Below are 18,482 nucleotides of genomic sequence, written 5' to 3'. Positions count from 1 at the left end.
AAACCAGATACATTGAATCTATTAGAAGGGAAAGTGGGAAAGAGCCTGGAACATATGGGCACTGGGGATAATTTCCTGAAGAAAACAACAATGGCTTATGCTCTAAGATCTAGAACTGACAAATAGGACCTCATAAAATTGCAAAGCTTTTGTAAGGCAAAGAACACTGTCATTAGGACATAACAGCAACCAACAGATTTGGAAAAGGTCTTTACCAATCCTACATCTGATTGAGAACTAATATCCAGTATATATAAAGAACTCAAAAAGTTAGGTTCCAGAAAATGAAACAACCATATTTTTAAAAAATGGGGTACAGAGCTAAATGAAGAAATTTCAACTGAGAAATATCGAATGAAAGAGAAGCACCTAAAGAAATGTTCAACATCCTTAGTCATCAAACATCCTTGAGATTCCACCTCACACCACTCAGAATGGGTAAGATCAAAATCTCAGGTGACAAGAGATGCTGGTGTGGATGAGGAAAAAGAGGAACATTCCTCCTTTGTTGGTGGGATTCCAAGCTGGTACAACCACTCTGGAAATCAGTATGTAGGTTCCTCAGAAAATTAGACATAGTACTACTTAAAGACCCAGCTTTACCACTAATGGGCATATACCCAAAGATAATCCAATATATGAAAAGGACACATGTAATACTATGTTCAAAACAGTGTTATTTATAATAGTCAAAAACTGGAAAGAACCCAGATGTTCTTTGAAAGAGGAATGGATAGAGAAATTATGCAATGGAGTACTACTCAGGTATTAAAAACAATGATGTTGACTCTCTGCTCCTCCCTGTTCCAGAGACAGCCTCAACTTCTCCTGCAGTGCCAGCCTCCTCCCGTAGATAAGATGGTGAAGGTTGGTGTGAATGCATTTGTCCATTGGGCACCTGTTACCAGAGCTGCCTTCTCCTCTGCATCTGTCAAAGTAGAGATCGTTGCCATCAACAACCCCTTCATTGACCTCAACTACATAATCTACATGTTCCAGTATGACTCTACCCATGGCAAATTCAATGGCACAGTCAAGGCTGAGAATTGGAAGTTTGTCATCAACTGGAAGCCCATCACCATCTTCCAAGAGCAAGATTCTGCTAACATCATATGTGGTAATGCTCTGGCAGAGCATGACAAATGGATAGGCAAAGGCTCACAGCCAACTATTGAACTGAGAATGGGGTCTCCAATGGAGAAATTAGAGGAAGGATTGAAGGAAATTAAGAGGTTTGCAACCCCATTAGAACAATATCAACCAACCAGAGCTCCCAGAGACTAAACCACCATTGAAAGTGTTCACATGGACAGACCCATGGCTCTAGCTGCATATGTAGTACAGGATGGCCTTGTTGAGCATCAGTGGGAGGAGAAGCACTTTGGCCTGCCAAGGCTTGATACACCAGTATAGGGTAATGTCAGGGTAGCAAAGTGGGAAGGGATGTGGGGCTGTGGGGATAACACCCTCACTGAAGCAGAGGGAAGGGATTTTTGGACTGGAAAGAGGGAAAGAAGATAACATTTGAAATATAGATTAAAAAATATCCAATAAAAAACAAGTGAGAGTCAAGTAGGGGAGGTAAAATGAAATTAGTAGGATTCTCTTAAGTAATCAAGGACAAACATTGTTCTTTTTTTATTATTATTAACTTGAGTATTTCTTATATACATTTCGAGTGTTATTCCCTTTCCCGGTTTCCGGGCAAACATCACCCTCCCCCCTCCCCTTCCTTATGGGTGCTCCCCTCCCAACCCTCCCCCCATTGCCGCCCTCCCCCCAACAATCTAGCTCACTGGGGGTTCAGTCTTAGCAGGACCCAGGGCTTCCCCTTCCATTGATGTTCTTACTAGGATATTCATTGCTACCTATGAGGTCAGAGTCCAGGGTCAGTCCATGTATAGTCTTTAGGTAGTGGCTTAGTCCCTGGAAGCTCTGGTTCCTTGGCATTGTTGTACATATGGGGTCTCGACAAACATTGTTCTTAAAGGTAGGAGCAACAACTTAAGCTGACAGTGAACCTCAGAACTCTGATGTGTTTCATGTCCACAGTGAGAGCCCACAGGAGTGTGAGATAAAATAGGTGAGATTCAAAGTCCTCAGAGATGCACTTCTTCCAGGATAAACTGGAGCCAACAAAACTATGGGAAAAGCCCAGACCCATGTAAGTCTTGAATTCGTCAACAGGCTTAGTTGATACCAACAGTCAAATAACTCTTCTCAAAGTCATTTTAAATCCAGAAATAAGAGAAAAAATGAACTATTATAGCATGTTGCAAAGTTTATGACAGGAGTCCACTGCATTCTAGAAATCCAGGAATCATGGATTTATTTTCATCAGACATAAAGATGAAGCAAACAGAACTGGGGGATCCTTGTCACATCAATGTCCAAACTGCTTTATTTGAGTTAATTTTATACCCAGCCACTTTGCTGAAGTTGTTTATCAGCTTTAGTAGTTCTCTGGTGGAACTTTTGGGATCACTTAAATATACTATCATGTCATCTGCAAATAGTGATATTTTGACCTCTTCTTTTCCGATCTGTATCCCCTGGATCTCCTTTTGTTGTCTGATTGCTCTGGCTAGAACTTCAAGAACTATATTGAATAAGTAGGGAGAGAGTGGGCAGCCTTGTCTAGTCCCTGATTTTAGTGGGATTGCTTCAAGTTTCTCTCCATTTAGTTTAATGTTAGCAACTGCTTTGCTGTATGTGGCTTTTACTATGTTTAGGTATGGGCCTTGAATTCCTATTCTTTCCAGGACTTTTATCATGAAGGGGTGTAGAATTTTGTCAAATGCTTTCTCAGCATCTAATGAAATGATCATGTGGTTCTGTTCTTTCAGTTTGTTTATATAATAGATCACATTGATTGTTTTCCGTATATTAAACCATCCCTGCATGCCTGGGATGAAGCCTACTTGATCATGGTGGATGATTGTTTTGATGTGCTCTTGAATTCGGTTTGCCAGAGTTTTATTGAGTATTTTTGCATCGATATTCATAAGGGAAATTGGTCTGAAGTTCTCTTTCTTTGTTGTGTGTTTGTGTGGTTTAGGTATAAGAGTAATTGTGGCTTCGTAGAAGGAATTCGGTAGTGCTCCATCTGTTTCAATTTTGTGGAATAGTTTGGATAATATTGGTATGAGGTCTTCTATGAAGGTTTGATAGAATTCTGCACTAAACCCGTCTGGACCTGGGCTCTTTTTGGTTGGGAGACCTTTAATGACTGCCTCTATTTCCTTAGGAGTTATAGGGTTGTTTAACTGGTTTATCTGTTCCTGATTTAACTTCGATACCTGGTATCTGTCTAGGAAATTGTCCATTTCCTGAAGATTTTCAAGTTTTGTTGAATATAGGTTTTTATAATAAGATCTGATGATTTTTTGAATTTCCTCTGAATCTGTAGTTATGTCTCCCTTTTCATTTCTGATTTTGTTCATTTGGACGCACTCTCTGTGTCCTCTCGTTAGTCTGGCTAAGGGTTTATCTATCTTGTTGATTTTCTCAAAGAACCAACTTTTGTTTCTGTTGATTCTTTCTATGGTCCTTTTTGTTTCTACTTGGTTGATTTCAGCTCTGAGTTTGATTATTTCCTGCCTTCTACTCCTCCTGGGTGTATTTGCTTCTTTTTGTTCTACAGCTTTTAGGTGTGCTGTCAAGCTGCTGACATATGCTCTTTCCTGTTTCTTTCTGCAGGCACTCAGCCCCATGAGTTTTCCTCTTAGCACAGCTTTCATTGTGTCCCATAAGTTTGGGTATGTTGTACCTTCATTTTCATTAAATTCTAAAAAGTTTTTAATTTCTTTCTTTATTTCTTCCTTGACCAGGTTATCATTGAGTAGAGCATTGTTCAATTTCCACGTATATGTGGGCATTCTTCCCTTATTGTTATTGAAGACCAGTTTTAGGCCGTGGTGGTCCGATAGCACGCATGGGATTATTTCTATCTTTCTGTACCTGTTGAGGCCCATTTTTTGACCAATTATATGGTCAGTTTTGGAGAAAGTACCATGAGGAGCTGAGAAGAAGGTATATCCTTTTGCTTTAGGATAGAATGTTCTATAAATATCCGTTAAGTCCATTTGGCTCATGACTTCTCTTAGTCTGTCGACATCACTGTTTAATTTCTGTTTCAATGATCTGTCCATTGATGAGAGTGGGGTGTTGAAATCTCCCACTATTATTGTGTGAGGTGCAATGTGTGTTTTGAGCTTTAGTAAGGTTTCTTTTACGTATGTAGGTGCCTTTGTATTTGGGGCATAGATATTTAGGATTGAGAGTTCATCTTGGTGGATTTTTCCTTTGATGAATATGAAGTGGCCTTCCTTATCTTTTTTGATGACTTTTAGTTGGAAATTGATTTTAATTAATATTAGAATGGCTACTCCAGCTTGCTTCTTCAGACCATTTGCTTGGAAAGTTGTTTTCCAGCCTTTCACTCTGAGGTAGTGTCTGTCTTTGTCTCTGAGGTGTGTTTCCTGTAGTTAGCAGAATGCAGGGTCCTCGTTGCGTATCCAGTTTGTTAATCTATGTCTTTTTATTGGGGAGTTGAGGCCACTGATATTGAGAGATATTAAGGAATAGTGATTATTGCTTCCCGTTATATTCATATTTGGATGTGAGTTTATGTTTGTGTGCTTTCATTCTCTTTGTTTTGTTGCCAAGACGATTAGTTTCTTGCTTCTTCTAGGGTATAGCTTGCCTCCTTATGTTGGGCTTTACCATTTATTATCCTTTGTAGTGCTGGATTTGTAGAAAGATATTGTGTAAATTTGGTTTTGTCATGAAATATCTTGGTTTCTCCATCAATGTTAATTGAGAGTTTTGCTGGATACAGTAACCTGGGCTGGCATTTGTGTTCTCTTAGGGTCTATATGACATCAGTCCAGGATCTTCTGGCCTTCATAGTTTCTGGCGAGAAGTCTGGTGTGATTCTGATAGGTCCGCCTTTATATGTTACTTGACCTTTTTCCCTTACTGCTTTTAATATTCTTTCTTTATTTTGTGCGTTTGGTGTTTTGACAATTATGTGATGGGAGGTGTTTCTTTTCTGGTCCAATCTATTTGGAGTTCTGTAGGCTTCTTGTATGTCTATGGGTATCTCTTTTTTTAGGTTAGGGAAGTTTTCTTCTAAGATTTTGTTGAAGATATTTACTGGTCCTTTGAGCTGGGAGTCTTCACTCTCTTCTATACCTATTATCCTTAGGTTTGATCTTCTCATTGAGTCCTGGATTTCCTGTATGTTTTGGACCAGTAGCTTTTTCCGCTTTACATTATCTTTGACAGTTGAGTCAATGATTTCTATGGAATCTTCTGCTCCTGAGATTCTCTCTTCCATCTCTTGTATTCTGTTGGTGAAGCTTGTATCTACAGCTCCTTGTCTCTTCTTTTGGTTTTCTATATCTAGGGTTGTTTCCATGTGTTCTTTCTTGATTGCTTCTATTTCCATTTTTAATTCCTTCAACTGTTTGATTTTGTTTTCCTGGAATTCTTTCAGGGATTTTTGTGTCTCCTCTCTATGGGCTTCTACTTGTTTATTTATGTTTTCCTGGAATTCTTTCAGGCATTTTTGCTATTCCTCTCTGTAGGCTTCTACTTGTTCTCTAAGGGAGTTTTTCACATCTTTCTTGAAGTCCTCCAGCATCATGATCAAAAATGATTTTGTTTTCCTGGAATTCTTTCAGGGATTTTTGTGTCTCCTCTCTATGGGCTTCTACTTGTTTATTTATGTTTTCCTGGAATTCTTTCAGGGATTTTTGTGTCTCCTCTCTATGAGCTTCTACTTGTTTATTTATGTTTTCCTGGAATTCTTTCAGGCATTTTTGCGATTCCTCTCTGTAGGCTTCTACTTGTTCTCTAAGGGAGTTCTTCACGTCTTTCTTGAAGTCCTCCAGCATCATGATCAAAAATGATTTTGAAACTAGATCTTGCTTTTCTGGTGTGTTTGGATATTCCATGTTTGTTTTGATGGGAGAATTGGGCTCCGATGGTGCCATGTAGTCTTGGTTTCTGTTGCTTGGGTTCCTGCGCTTGCCTCTCGCCATCAGATTATCTCTAGTGTTACTTTGTTCTGCTATTTCTGACAGTGGCTAGACTGTCCTATAAGCCTGTGTGTCAGGAGTGTTGTATACCTGTTTTCCTCTCTTTCAGTCAGTTATGGGGACAGAGTGTTCTGCTTTCGGGCGTGTAGTTTTTCCTCTCTACAGGTCTTCAGCTGTTCCTGTGGGCCTGTGTCTTGAGTTCACCAGGCAGCTTTCTTGCAGCAGAAAATTTGGTCTTACCTGTGGTCCTGAGGCTCAAGTTCGCTCGTGGGGTGCTGCCCACGGGCTCTTTGCAGCGGCAGCAACCAGGAAGACCTGTGCCGCCCCTTCCGGGAGCTTCAGTGCACCAGGGTTCCAGATGGTCTTTGGCTTTTTCCTCTGGCGTCCGAGATGTGTGTGCAGAGAGCAGTCTCTTCTGGTTTCCCAGGCTTGTCTGCCTCTCTGAAGGTTTAGCTCTCCCTCCCACGGGATTTGGGTGCAGAGAACTGTTTATCAGGTCTGTTTCCTTCAGGTTCCGGCGGTGTCACATTGATGGATTTTCAAATATTGAACCATCCATGCATTCCAGAAATGAAGCCTAAAATGTGGATGACTTTTGATGTGTTCTTGGATTTAGTTTGTGAATATTTAATTGAGTAGTGTGCATCAATGTTTATAAGAGAAATTGGTGTGAAATTTTCTTTTTTGTTGAGTATTTTTGTGGTTTTGATATCAGGATGATATCATAGAACAAGTTTGGCAATGTTCCCCCTATTTCTGTTTTGTAGAATAGTTTGAGTAGTATTGTTATTAGCTCTTCTTTGAAAATCAAGTGAAATTCTATGCCAAAGTATCTGGCCTGGAGCTATTTTAGGTTGGGTGACTTTCCTTCTTAAGGGTAATATTCTTTAATTGGATATATTTCTATATTTGCGTTTCATATGATATTCCCTTTCCCAGTTTCTTGACCATAAGACACTTATTCCCTCCCCCTCCCTCATTAGGATGCCCCCCTCATCCATCTCCCTCTACCACCCTCACTGCATTCCCCTTAACTGGTGATTCAACATAGACAGGACCAAGGAATTCCCATTCCAATGGTGCCCCAACAAAGCTATTCTCTGCTACATATGCAGTTGGAGCCCTGGATCAGTGCACGTATAGTCTTTGGGTAGCGGTTTAGTCCCTGGAAGCTCTGGTTCATTAGCATGGTTTTTCTTGTGGAGTTGCAAGCCACTTCACTTCCTTCAATCCATCCCCTAATTCCTCTAAGGGGGTCATAGTCACACATCAGTGGTTTGCTGTTAGCATTTACCTCTGTATTTGACATAATCTGTTTGTGTCTCTCAGGAGAGATCTATATCTCATCCATGAACTTCTTAACTTCATCCATCTTATCAAGTTTTGGTGGTTGTACATATATGGGCCACATGTGAGGCAGGATCTGAATGGCCGTTCCTACAGTCTCTGCTCTAAACTTTGCCTCCATATCCCCTCCTATGGAAATTTTTGTTCCCACTTTTAAGAAGGAATGAAGCATTCTCATTTTGCTCATCATTCTTCTTGGGCATCTTGTGGTCTGTGGCTTGCATCTTGGGTATTTCGAGATTTGGGGCTAATATCCATTTATCAGTGAGTGCATACCATGTGTGTTTTTCTGTGATTGAGTTACCTCACTTAGGATGATATTTTCTAGTTCATTCCATTTGCCTATGAATTTCCTGAAGACATTGTTTTTGATTGCTGAGTAGTAATCCACTGTGTAGATGCACATTTTTTTAATACATTCCTCTGTTGAAGGGCATCTGGGTTCTTTCCAGCTTCTGGCTATTATAAATAAGGCTGCTATGAACATAGTGGATCATGCCTTTGTTATATGTTGGAGCATCATTTGGGTATATGTCCAGGAGAGGTATAGCTGGCTCCTCGGGGAGTGAAATATTCAATTTTCTGAGTAATCTCCAGACTGATTTCCAGAGTGGTTGTACCAGTTTGCAGTCCCACCAATGATGTAGGAGTGTTCCTCTTTCTCCACATCCTCACAAGCATCTGCTATCACCTGGGTTTTTTTATGATAGCCATTCTAACTGGTGTAAGGTGGAATCTCAAGGTTATTGTGGTTTGCACTTCCCTGAATAATAAGGATGTTGAACATTTCTTTAGGTGCTTCTCAGCCATTCCATATTCCTCAGCTGAGAATTTTTGTTTAGTTATATACCACATTTTTAATAGGGCTTTTTGGTTCACTGTAGTCTTCTTGAGTTCTTTGTATATTTTGGATATTAGCACTCTATCAGATGTAGCATTGGTAAACATCTTTTCCAAATCTGTTGGTTGTCGTTTTGTTCAAATGACAGTGTCCTTTGCCTTACAGAAACTTTGCAACTTTAAGAGGTCCATTTGTTGATTCTTGATCTCAGCGCATAAGCCACTGGTGTTTTGTTCAGGAAATTTTCCCTAGTGCCCCTGTATTCAAGACTCTTCCCTACATTTTTTCTATTAGTTTGCGTGTATCTGATTAGATGTGGGGATCCTTGATCCAGTTGCAGTTAAGCTTTATACAGTGTGATAAGAATGGATTGATTTGCATTTTTCTACATGCTGACCTCCAGTTGAACCAGCACCATTTGTTGAAAATGCCATTTTTTCCTATTGGTTGGTTTTAGATCCTTTCTCAAAGATCAAGTAACCATAGGTGTGTGGGTTCATTTCTGGGTCTTCAATTCTATTCCACCGATCTATCTGCCTGTCTCTGTACCAACACCATACATCATTTTTTTTAAATCAGTATTGCTGTGTAATAGAGCTTGAATTCACGGAGGGTGATTCCCCCAGATGTTCTTTTATTGAGTAGAATTTTTGGTATCCTGTTTTTTTTTGTTATTCCAAATGAATTTGCAAATGGCTCTTATTATCTCTATAAAGAAATGATTAGGAATTCTGATGGGGATTGAATTGAATCTGTAGATTGCTCTTGGCAAAATGGCCATTTTTACTATATTACTCCTGTCAATCCTTGAGCATCATATGTCTTTCCATCTTCTAAGATATTCCTCAATTTCTTTCTTCAGAGACTTGAAGTTCTTGTCATATAGATCTTTCATTTCCTTGGATAAAATAACACCAAGATATTTTATATTATTTGGGACTATTGTGAAGGGTGCAATTTCCCTAATTTCTTTCTCAGCTGGTTCATCCTTTGAGTAGAGGAAGGCTTCTGATTTGTTTAATTTAATTTTATACCCAGCAACTTTGCTGAAGTTGTTTTTCAGATTTAGTAGTTCCCTGGTGGAACTTTTCGTGTCACTTAAGTATACTATCATATCATCTGCAAATAGTGATATTTTAACTTCTTCCCTTCCAATTTGTATTACCTACACCTGCTTTCATTGTCTGATTTCTCTGGCTAGGACCTTGAGTACTATATTGAGTAAGTAGGGAGAGAATGGCAGCCTTGTCTTATCCCTAATTTTAGTGGGATTGCTTCAAGTCTCTCTCCATTTAGTTTGATGTTAGCTACTGGTTTGCTGTACATTGTTTTTACTATGTTTAGGTATGGGTCCTATTCTTTCCAGGACTTTTATCGTGAATGAGTGTTGAATTTTTCAAATGCTTTCTCAGCATCTAATGAAATAATTGTGCAGTTTTTATCAATGAGTTTGCTTATATAGTGGATTACATTGATGGATTTCCTTATATTGAACCATCCCTGTAGCCCTGGAATGAAGCCTACTTGGTCATGATGGATGATCGTTTTGATGTGTTCTTGGATTCAGTTTGCAAGAATTTTATTGAGTATTTTTGTGTCGATATTCATAATGGAAATTGGTCTGAAGTTCTCTTTCTTTTCTGGGTCTTTGTGTGGTTTAGGTATAAGAGTAATTGTGGCTTCATAGAAGGAATTCGGTAGCACTCCATCTGTTTCAATTTTGTGGAATAGTTTGGATAGTATTGGTATGAGGTCTTCTGTGAAGGTCTGATAGAATTCTGCACTAAGCTCGTCTAGTCCTGGGCTCTTTTTGGTTGGGAGACTTTTTATAACTGCTTCCATTTCTTCAGGAGTTATGAAGTTGTTGAAATGGTTTATCTGTTTCTGATTTAACTTTGGTACCTGGTATCTGTCTAGGAAATTTTCCATTTCCTGCAGATTTTCAAGTTTTGTTGAATATAGGCTTTTGTTAATAGGATCTGATGATTTTTTTGAATTTCCTCTGATTCTGTATTTATGTCTCCCTTTTCATTTCTGATTTTGTTAATTTGTAAACACTCTCTGTGTCCTCTGGTTAGTCTGGCTAAGGGTTTATCAATCTTGTTGATTTTCTCAAAGAACCAACTTTTGGTTCTGTTGATTCTTTCTATGGTCCTTTTTGTTTCTACTTGGTTGATTTCAGCTCTGAGTTTGATTATTTCCTGCCTTCTACTCCTCCTGGGTGTATTTGCTTCTTTTTATTTTAGACTTTTAGGTGTGCTGTCATCTGCTGACTTATGCTCTCTTCTCTTTCTTTTTGCAGGCACTCAGAGCTATGAGTTTTCCTCTTAGCACTGCTTTCATTCTGTGCCATAAGTTAATATGTTGTATCTTCATTTTCAGGAAATTCTAAGAAGTTGTTAATTTCTTTCTTTATTTCTTCTTTGACAAAGTTGTCATTGAGTACAGTATTGTTCAACTTCCATGTATATGTGGGCTGTCGTTATTGTTGTTATTTAAGACAAGCCTTAATCTGTGGTGATCTGTTAGGATACATGGGATTATTACTATCCTCCTGCATCTGTTGAGGCTGTTTTATGACTGGTTATAATGTCAATTTTGGAGAAGGTACTATGAGGTGCTGAGAAGAAAGTATATCCTTTTGTTTGTGGATGGAATGTTCTATAAATATCTGTTAAATCCATTTGGTTCAGAACTTCTGTTAATTTTTCTATGTCTGTGTTTAATTTCTGCTTCCATGATCTACCCACTGATGAGAGTGGGGTGTTGAAATCTCCTACTATTATTGTGTGAGGTACAATGTGTGATTTGAGCTTTAGTAAGGTTTCTTTTATGAATGTAGGTGCCCTTGGATTTGGAGCATAGATATTTAGGATTGAGAGTTTATCTTGGTGTATTTTTCATTTGATGAATATGAAGTGTCCTTCCTTATCTGTTGTGGGTGACGTTTGGTTGACAGTCAATTTCATTTGATATTAGAATGGCAACTCCAGCTTATTTCTTCGGACCATCTGCTTAGAAAGTTGTTTTCCAGCATTTTACTCTGAGGTAATGTCTTTCTTTCTCTCTGAGGTGTGTTTCCTGTGTGCAATTAAATGCTGGATCCTCTTTAGGTATCTAGTCTGTTACTCTATGTCTTTTTATTCAGAAATTGAGTCAATTGATGTTGAGAGGTATTAAGGAATAGTGATTGTTGTTTCCTGTTATTTTCATATTTAGAGGTGAAGTTATTTTTGTGTGTATCTCTTCTTTTTGTTTTGTTGTTGCAAGGAGATTTCTTTTTTGCTTTTTCTATTGGGTAGCTTCCTGGCTTTGTTGGAGTTTTTCATCTATTATCCTTTGTAAGGCTGGATTTGTAGAAAGGTACTGTGAAATTTTGTTTTTTTCATGGAATATCTATGTTTTTCCATGTATGTTAATTGAGAGTTTTGCTGGATATGGTAACCTGGGCTGGCATTTTGTTTGCCTACAGTCTGTATGACATCTGCCAAGGATCTTCTGGCTTTCTTAGTCTCTGGTGAAAAATCTTATGTAATTCTTATAGGTCTGCCTTTATATGTCACTTTACCTTTTTCCCTTACTGCTTTTAATATTCTTTCTTTGATTTGTGCATTTGGTGTTCTATTATGTAATGGGAGGGATTTCTCTTCTGGTCCAATCTGTTTGGATTTCTGTAGACTTCTTGTATGTTTATGATCATCTCTTGCTTTAGGTTAGGGAAGTCTCCTTCTATAATTTTGTTGAATATACTTACTGACCGTTTAAATTGGGATTAGGTTTGATCTTATTGTTGTGTCCTGGAGTTTCTGAATATTTTGGGCTATGAGCTTTTTGTGTTTTACATTATCTTTGATGGTTGTTTGGATGTTTTCTATGGTATCTTCTGTTCCTGAGATTCTCTCTTCTATCTCTTGTGTTCTATTGGTAATGCTTGTATCTATGGTTCCTGATCTCTTCCTTAGGTTTTCTATATCCAGGGTTGTCTCCCTTTCTGTTTTCTTTATTATTTCTATTTCCATTTTTAAATCCTGGATGATTTTGTCCAATTCCTTCACCAGTTTGGTTATGTTTTCCTGTAGTTCTTTCAGGGATTTTTGTGTTTCCTCTTTTAGGGCTTCTACTTATCTTCTTGTGTTGTCCTGCATGTCTTTAAGGGAGTTATTTATGTCCTTCTTAAAGTCCTCCATCATTATCATGAAATGTGATTTCAAATCTAAATCTTGCTTTTCCAGTGTGTTTGCATATCCAATATTTTCTTTGGTGGAAGAACTGGGTTCTGATGATGCCATGTAGTCTTGGTTTCTGTTGCTTAGGTTTCTGCGTTTGCCTCTTGCTATCAGGTTGTCTCTAGTGTTAGCTTGTCTTGTGGTTTCTGACATTGGTTTGACCCTCTTGTAGGCCTCTGTGTCAGAACTCCTGTAGAACTGTTTTCCTGCTTTCTTTTAGCCATTTCTGGGTACAGATGCTCTGCTCTCAGGTGTGTCTTTCATCTCTTGGCACAGGCGGGATTCCGAAGTGTCCTGCCCCTGACTTCTCTTAGGTCCTTGCAGGAGACAGAGCTGGCTCTAGGCAACTCCCTTTTGGGTCGGGAATGTGGGCAGAGAGTAATATCCTCTGATTTCTCGGGAGTGTCTGCACTTTTGAGGGTTCAGCTCTCACCCCCATGGGATTTGACTGCAGGGAACTGTTTGGCTGGTTCAGTTCATTCTAGGCTCAGACCAGAACTGCAGGTACAACCAGCTGACTGTTCCTATATTCCTGTGTAGATTGGGAGACTTTTGATGACCACTTCCATTTCCTTAGGGCTTATAGGAATATTTAGATAGTTTACCTGATCTTGATTTAACTTTGATGAGTGGTATCTATTTAGAAAATCATCTATTTCATTGAGATTTTCCAATTGTGTAGAGTACATACTTTCAAAGGAAGACCTAAAGATTCTTTGGATTTCCTCAGTGTTCCTTATGTCTCTCTTTTAATCTGAGTTTGTTATTTTGGATATACACTCTCTGTCTTTCAATTAGCTTGTGCAAAGGTTTGTCTACCTTGTTGATTTTCACAAAGAACTAGCTCTTGGTTTTGTTGATTTTTTTGTATCATTCTTGCTTCTAATTGATTGATTTCAACCCTAAGTTTGATTATTTCCTAATGTCTACTGATATTGGGTGCCCCCTCTGCCTGTCTGTCATCTGTCTATCTGTCTGTCTGTCTTGATTTCAGGTCTACTTTTAAACTACATGAGTATAATTTTTTTTATGAAGAAATTTAGTGCCAGGAACGTTTCTCTCAGCACTGCTTTCATTGTGTCATATAAAATCGGGTATGTTGTTTCCTCATTTTCACTGAGTTCTAGAAAGTCTTTAATTTCTTTCTTATATTTCCCCTGGTCCAGTGATAACTGAGTAAGTAGTGAGTTGCTCAATTTCCATGAGTTTGTAAATTTTCTGTTTTGTCGTTGAAGTCTGGCTTTCATCCATCATTGTCTGATGGTAATATACAAGGAGGTATTTCAATTTTCTTGTATCTGTTGAGGCTTGCTTTCTGACTAACTATATGGTCAATTTTGGAGAAATTTCCATGAGGTTCTCAGAAGAAAGTATATTCTTTTGTGTATGGGTAAAACATTGCATAGATATCTGTAAGGACCATTTGAGTATCTCTTAGTTTCATTATTTTTCTGTTCAGTTTCTGTCTCAATGACATGTCCATTGGTGAGTTTGGAGTATTGAAGTCTCCCACTATTAATATGTGGGGTTTGATATGTGATTTAAGCTTCAGTAATATTTCTTTTACAAATGTAGGTGGCCATACATTTCAGGCATACATGTTCAGAATTGGAAAGTCATGTTGATGGATTTTTTCCCTTTGATGAGTATGAAGTGTCCTTCCTTGTCTCTTTTGATTAACTTTGGTTGAAAGATTTTTTTATTAGATATTAGAATGTCTGCCAGCTTTGTGCTTGTATCTTTTTGTTGAAAAACCTTTTTCTAGCCCCTTACTCTGAGTTAATATCTATTTTTTTTCAGAGACATAGTTTGTGTTTGCAGAAAAAATGCTGGATTTTGTTATACAGTTACTCTGTTAACCTGTGTCTTTTTATTGGAGAACTGACTCCATTGATATTGAGAGATATTTATTATGATTAATGATATTTAATTTCTGTTATTTTGATGGTGGTGGTTACAGTGGTGGTTGTGGTGGTGTTGGTTGTGGTTTTGTGTGTGTGTGTGTGTGTGTGTGTGTGTGTGTAAGAGAGAGACTGATTTCCACAATGGTTGTATCAATCTGCAATCCCACCAAAAATGAAGGAGTGTTCCTCTTTCTCCACATCCTAGCCAGCAGCTGCTGTCACTGGAGATTTTTATTTTAGCCATTCTGACTGGTATGAGGTGGAATTTCAGGGTTGTTTTGATATGCATTTCCCTTATGACTAAAGATGTTGAACATTTCTTTAGGTGCTTCACAGCCATACGGCATTCCTCAGCTGTGAATTCTTTGTTTAGCTCTGAACCCCATTTTTAACAGGGTTATTGGGGGCAGGGCTATTGGGAGGAGGATGGGGAGGGGAACACCCATATAGAAGGGAAGGGGGAGGGTTTAGGGGGATGTTTGCCTGGAAACCGGGAAAGGTAATAACAATTGAAATGTAAATAAGAAATACCCAATTTAATAACGATGGAGAGAAGAGACAGAGAGAGAGAGAGAGAGAGAGAGAGAGAGAGAGAGAGAGAGAGAGAGAGAGAGGGAGGGAGAGAGGGAGAGGAAGAGCGGGAGAGAGAAATTCTCTTCTATTGGTTTAGCTAGTGTGGAATTATTTTTTATTGAATTTTCTTGAGTGTAGTTACTCTCCTTGTAGTGGAGACTTCCTTCTGGTATCTTTTATAAGACTGGATTAGTGGAAAGATATTGTTTAAATTTGATTTTGTCATGGAATATCTTATTTTCTTCACCTATGGTAAACAAAAGTTTTCCCAATTATGGTAGTCAGGGCTGGCATCTGAATTCTCTTTAAGAGTACAAAACATCTTCTCGGCCCTTCTGGTTTTTAAACTCTGTTGAAAAGTTTGGCATAATTCTGATAAGTTTTCCTTTATATGTTACTTTGTCTTTATCTTTGTGGCTTTTAATATTCTTTCTTTGTTTTGTACATTTAATGTTTTGAATATCATGTGGCAGGAGTATTTTCTTTTTTGGTCCAATCTATTTGCTCTTCTGCAAGCTTTTTGTATTTCTAAGGATCTCTTTCTTCAGGTTAGGAAAATTTTCTTCTATGATTTTCTTGAACGTATTTTCTTGGCCTTATTCTTAGATTTGGTATTTTTGTAGTGTCCCAAGTTTCCTGGATGTTTTGTGTTACAAACATTTTAGCTGTAGCATTTTCGTTGACCCATGAATGTATCAGTTTCTTCTATCATATCTTGTATACCTGAGAGTCTCTTTGCCATCTCTTACTTTCTGTTTATGTTGTTTGCATCTTTAATTGTTGTTCTCTTTTCTAGGTTTTCCATCCCTAGGGTAGATTCACTTTGTGATTTCTTTATTGCTTCTATTTCCATTTTCAGGTCTTGAGTAGTTTTATTTATTATCCTCATCTGTTTTATTGTACTTCCCTGTATTTCTTTAAGGGATGTATTCATTTCCTCTTTAAAGGCCTCTATCATTTTCATAAGATTAGATTTAAGGTCATTTTTTTGTGCTTCTGGTGTGTGAGGATATCCAGGACTTCCTGTAATGTGATAGCTGTATTCTATCCATATTGCCCTAACTCTTGTTGATTATGCTCTTATGCTGGCCTCTAGAAATCTGGCTGTGCCTAGTCTCAGCAGCCATGGTAGTACCTGTTGGCAATGGACCTCTGTGATTGTAGATAGAGCTGGCTTTCCTGGGTGTCAACAGGCCTCCAGGGATATAGGCAGAACTCTGATGGAGGAAATGGAGTGCAAAGGGGACAAAGTGGAACTTGCTGCTGCTAGGTAGGCCTGGAGAAGTCAGAAGGCAGGAAATTGGAATAATGACCTGGTAGCCATTGATGGCTGTAGGCCTTTCTGTGACATTTTAAATATTCCTATCAATTTTCAAATTAATAACCTATTTTTATTATTGTTGAAGATAGATACATAGATACAGACACACACATACACGTGTGTGTGTGTGTGTGTGTGTGTGTGTGTGTGTGTGTGTGTGTGTGCATGTACAACTTGATGGGCTCATTTTGTAGTTTATAGGCGTATGGTATGAGGGCTAACTGTTTTCTATTGTTTAATTGGTTAAGGGGCTCATCATAGGAGGGGTTAATTCTCCTTCTCTCAGTGGTTATTGGTTGCTTGCAATTCTTTGTCTAAGAATGGGACTCTGAGACCTTTTTACTTTTATACATTAGCACATCTATTGATATTGTCATTATTCAGGTCATATATACACTGCCATTTATTTAGGAGAGTCTCACAGACTTTCTGGTATTCTGGTTTCTATAATCATTCTTGCCCTTCTTCTGAAATATTCCTAGAACTATAGATGCAGGAGCTGCGCTGAAGTTATATCATTTTGAGATGGGGTGACACCAATCTCTTGAGCTCTGTATTATATTGAGTGCAGTTTTGTATAAATGTGTGCAGTTTTGTATAAAACTTTCTGTAAAGAGAAGCTTCTCTGATGAAAATTATAGCTACAGCCTTTGATGGGTAGAAGAATAAGATTTATAATGTACATAGCAGTTAGAAAGTAATGGTGGTTTATCAACACGGTGGTAATAGATTCTCTTCTAAGATTTATAGCCTCATAAGCCCCAGGTAGTCTGGCTAGTTTTCCAGTACCAAGCATGGTTTCCCAGTTGTTGAGTGGGATTTAAGTTCAATTTAACAGCTCTTATAAACTTATGAATACCACTTAATTATGCTGAGATTTTCAAAACTCCTCACAGTCAACACCATTATATTATGAATGTTGATCAATGGAGTGGGATCAATATTTTCAGTGGCAACTGAGAGAAAGGTATGATTTTACATACCTATGTTGGCCCAGCCGGAAACATGAGATAGATGAATATAGATACATGTGTACTTTGACATTGGGCTCAATCAGAATTAAAAACTTAGAGGCCATGAGTTTGAGAAGGAATGGGAAGAACAGAGAAAGAATAATTGGAGGGAAGTAAAAGGATGATATAAATATACTACTCATGTAGGAAATTGTTAAAGAATAAACTTATCAACTAATGTCAATAAAGACAGCAGGAAAACCCTGACTTTCGCTAATTAAATCCACAACTGGCTGAAGTAGAGATGAAGTCCAAAGTGGCTTATGGTTCACTGAAATACTGATATGCATATCCTGACTGAAAATGTAGCTGCTAATGATACATGTAATGATGAGGTTTTATGTTAAATCCCATGTAACATCATGTAAAGAAATTACAGAGCCCAAAGTCTGTGGATGCTATGTGATACGAAGGACATGTCTTCAGTGCATTAGAGAAAGCTCTATGATTAACCATTTTATGTTATAATTCAATTCTTCCACTCAAATTCATACTATATTTCTTTTTAATTATTATTTTATTTACAAGGAAAAGTACCATATGTAATATTAAGTTTCATTATGACATTTTCCAGGATATTATTTTTCTTAGTTGACCTTTAGCACTTTGAATGACCAAAGAAAACTCAGATGAGAAAATTTCATTTAAACTCTACACAGACTTACATATGCTCTTGGTAGGTTCATTTAGGTACATGATTAATCATATGATTCCTTAGGATTTTTTCAGATACCCTGCCTGTTGTTTTACCCTCCTCTTTCCTTTTCCCCCTTTGATGCTGGATTCTAGGAGAACCTTTGATTTCTTCAACAAGACAAGAATAAATATTCAGCATTCATGCTGCTTTCTGTAAAAGTATGTATTATAAAACAATAACTGGTTATTTCTTACATATTTGGAACTATCAAGAACAGTGAGCATAGTAGTAAAGAATGTGAAAGCAAGCCCAAACCCCCAGGGAGAGAGAGCTCACCACCTGGACAGGTGGGCACTCCTGAGACTGCAGAACGGGAGAGGCCACCAATACTGCCCACCCGTGCCCACAAACCTGGTCCAAGAGGAAACTGTATAGGGCTTCTGGAAAGCGGGAGAAAGGGGCACTGGAGCTCCAGGTCCCTTGCTGTCCAGACACCACCTGGACCTGAACGGACCTGATCAACAGCTCCCTGCATACAAATCCCTTGGGAGGGAGAGCTAAACCTTCAGAGGGGTA

This window comes from Rattus norvegicus, chromosome 17 (genome assembly GCF_036323735.1).
Source record: "Rattus norvegicus strain BN/NHsdMcwi chromosome 17, GRCr8, whole genome shotgun sequence".
NCBI lineage: Eukaryota > Metazoa > Chordata > Mammalia > Rodentia > Muridae > Rattus > Rattus norvegicus.
Note: the sequence above shows the minus strand (reverse complement) of the source record.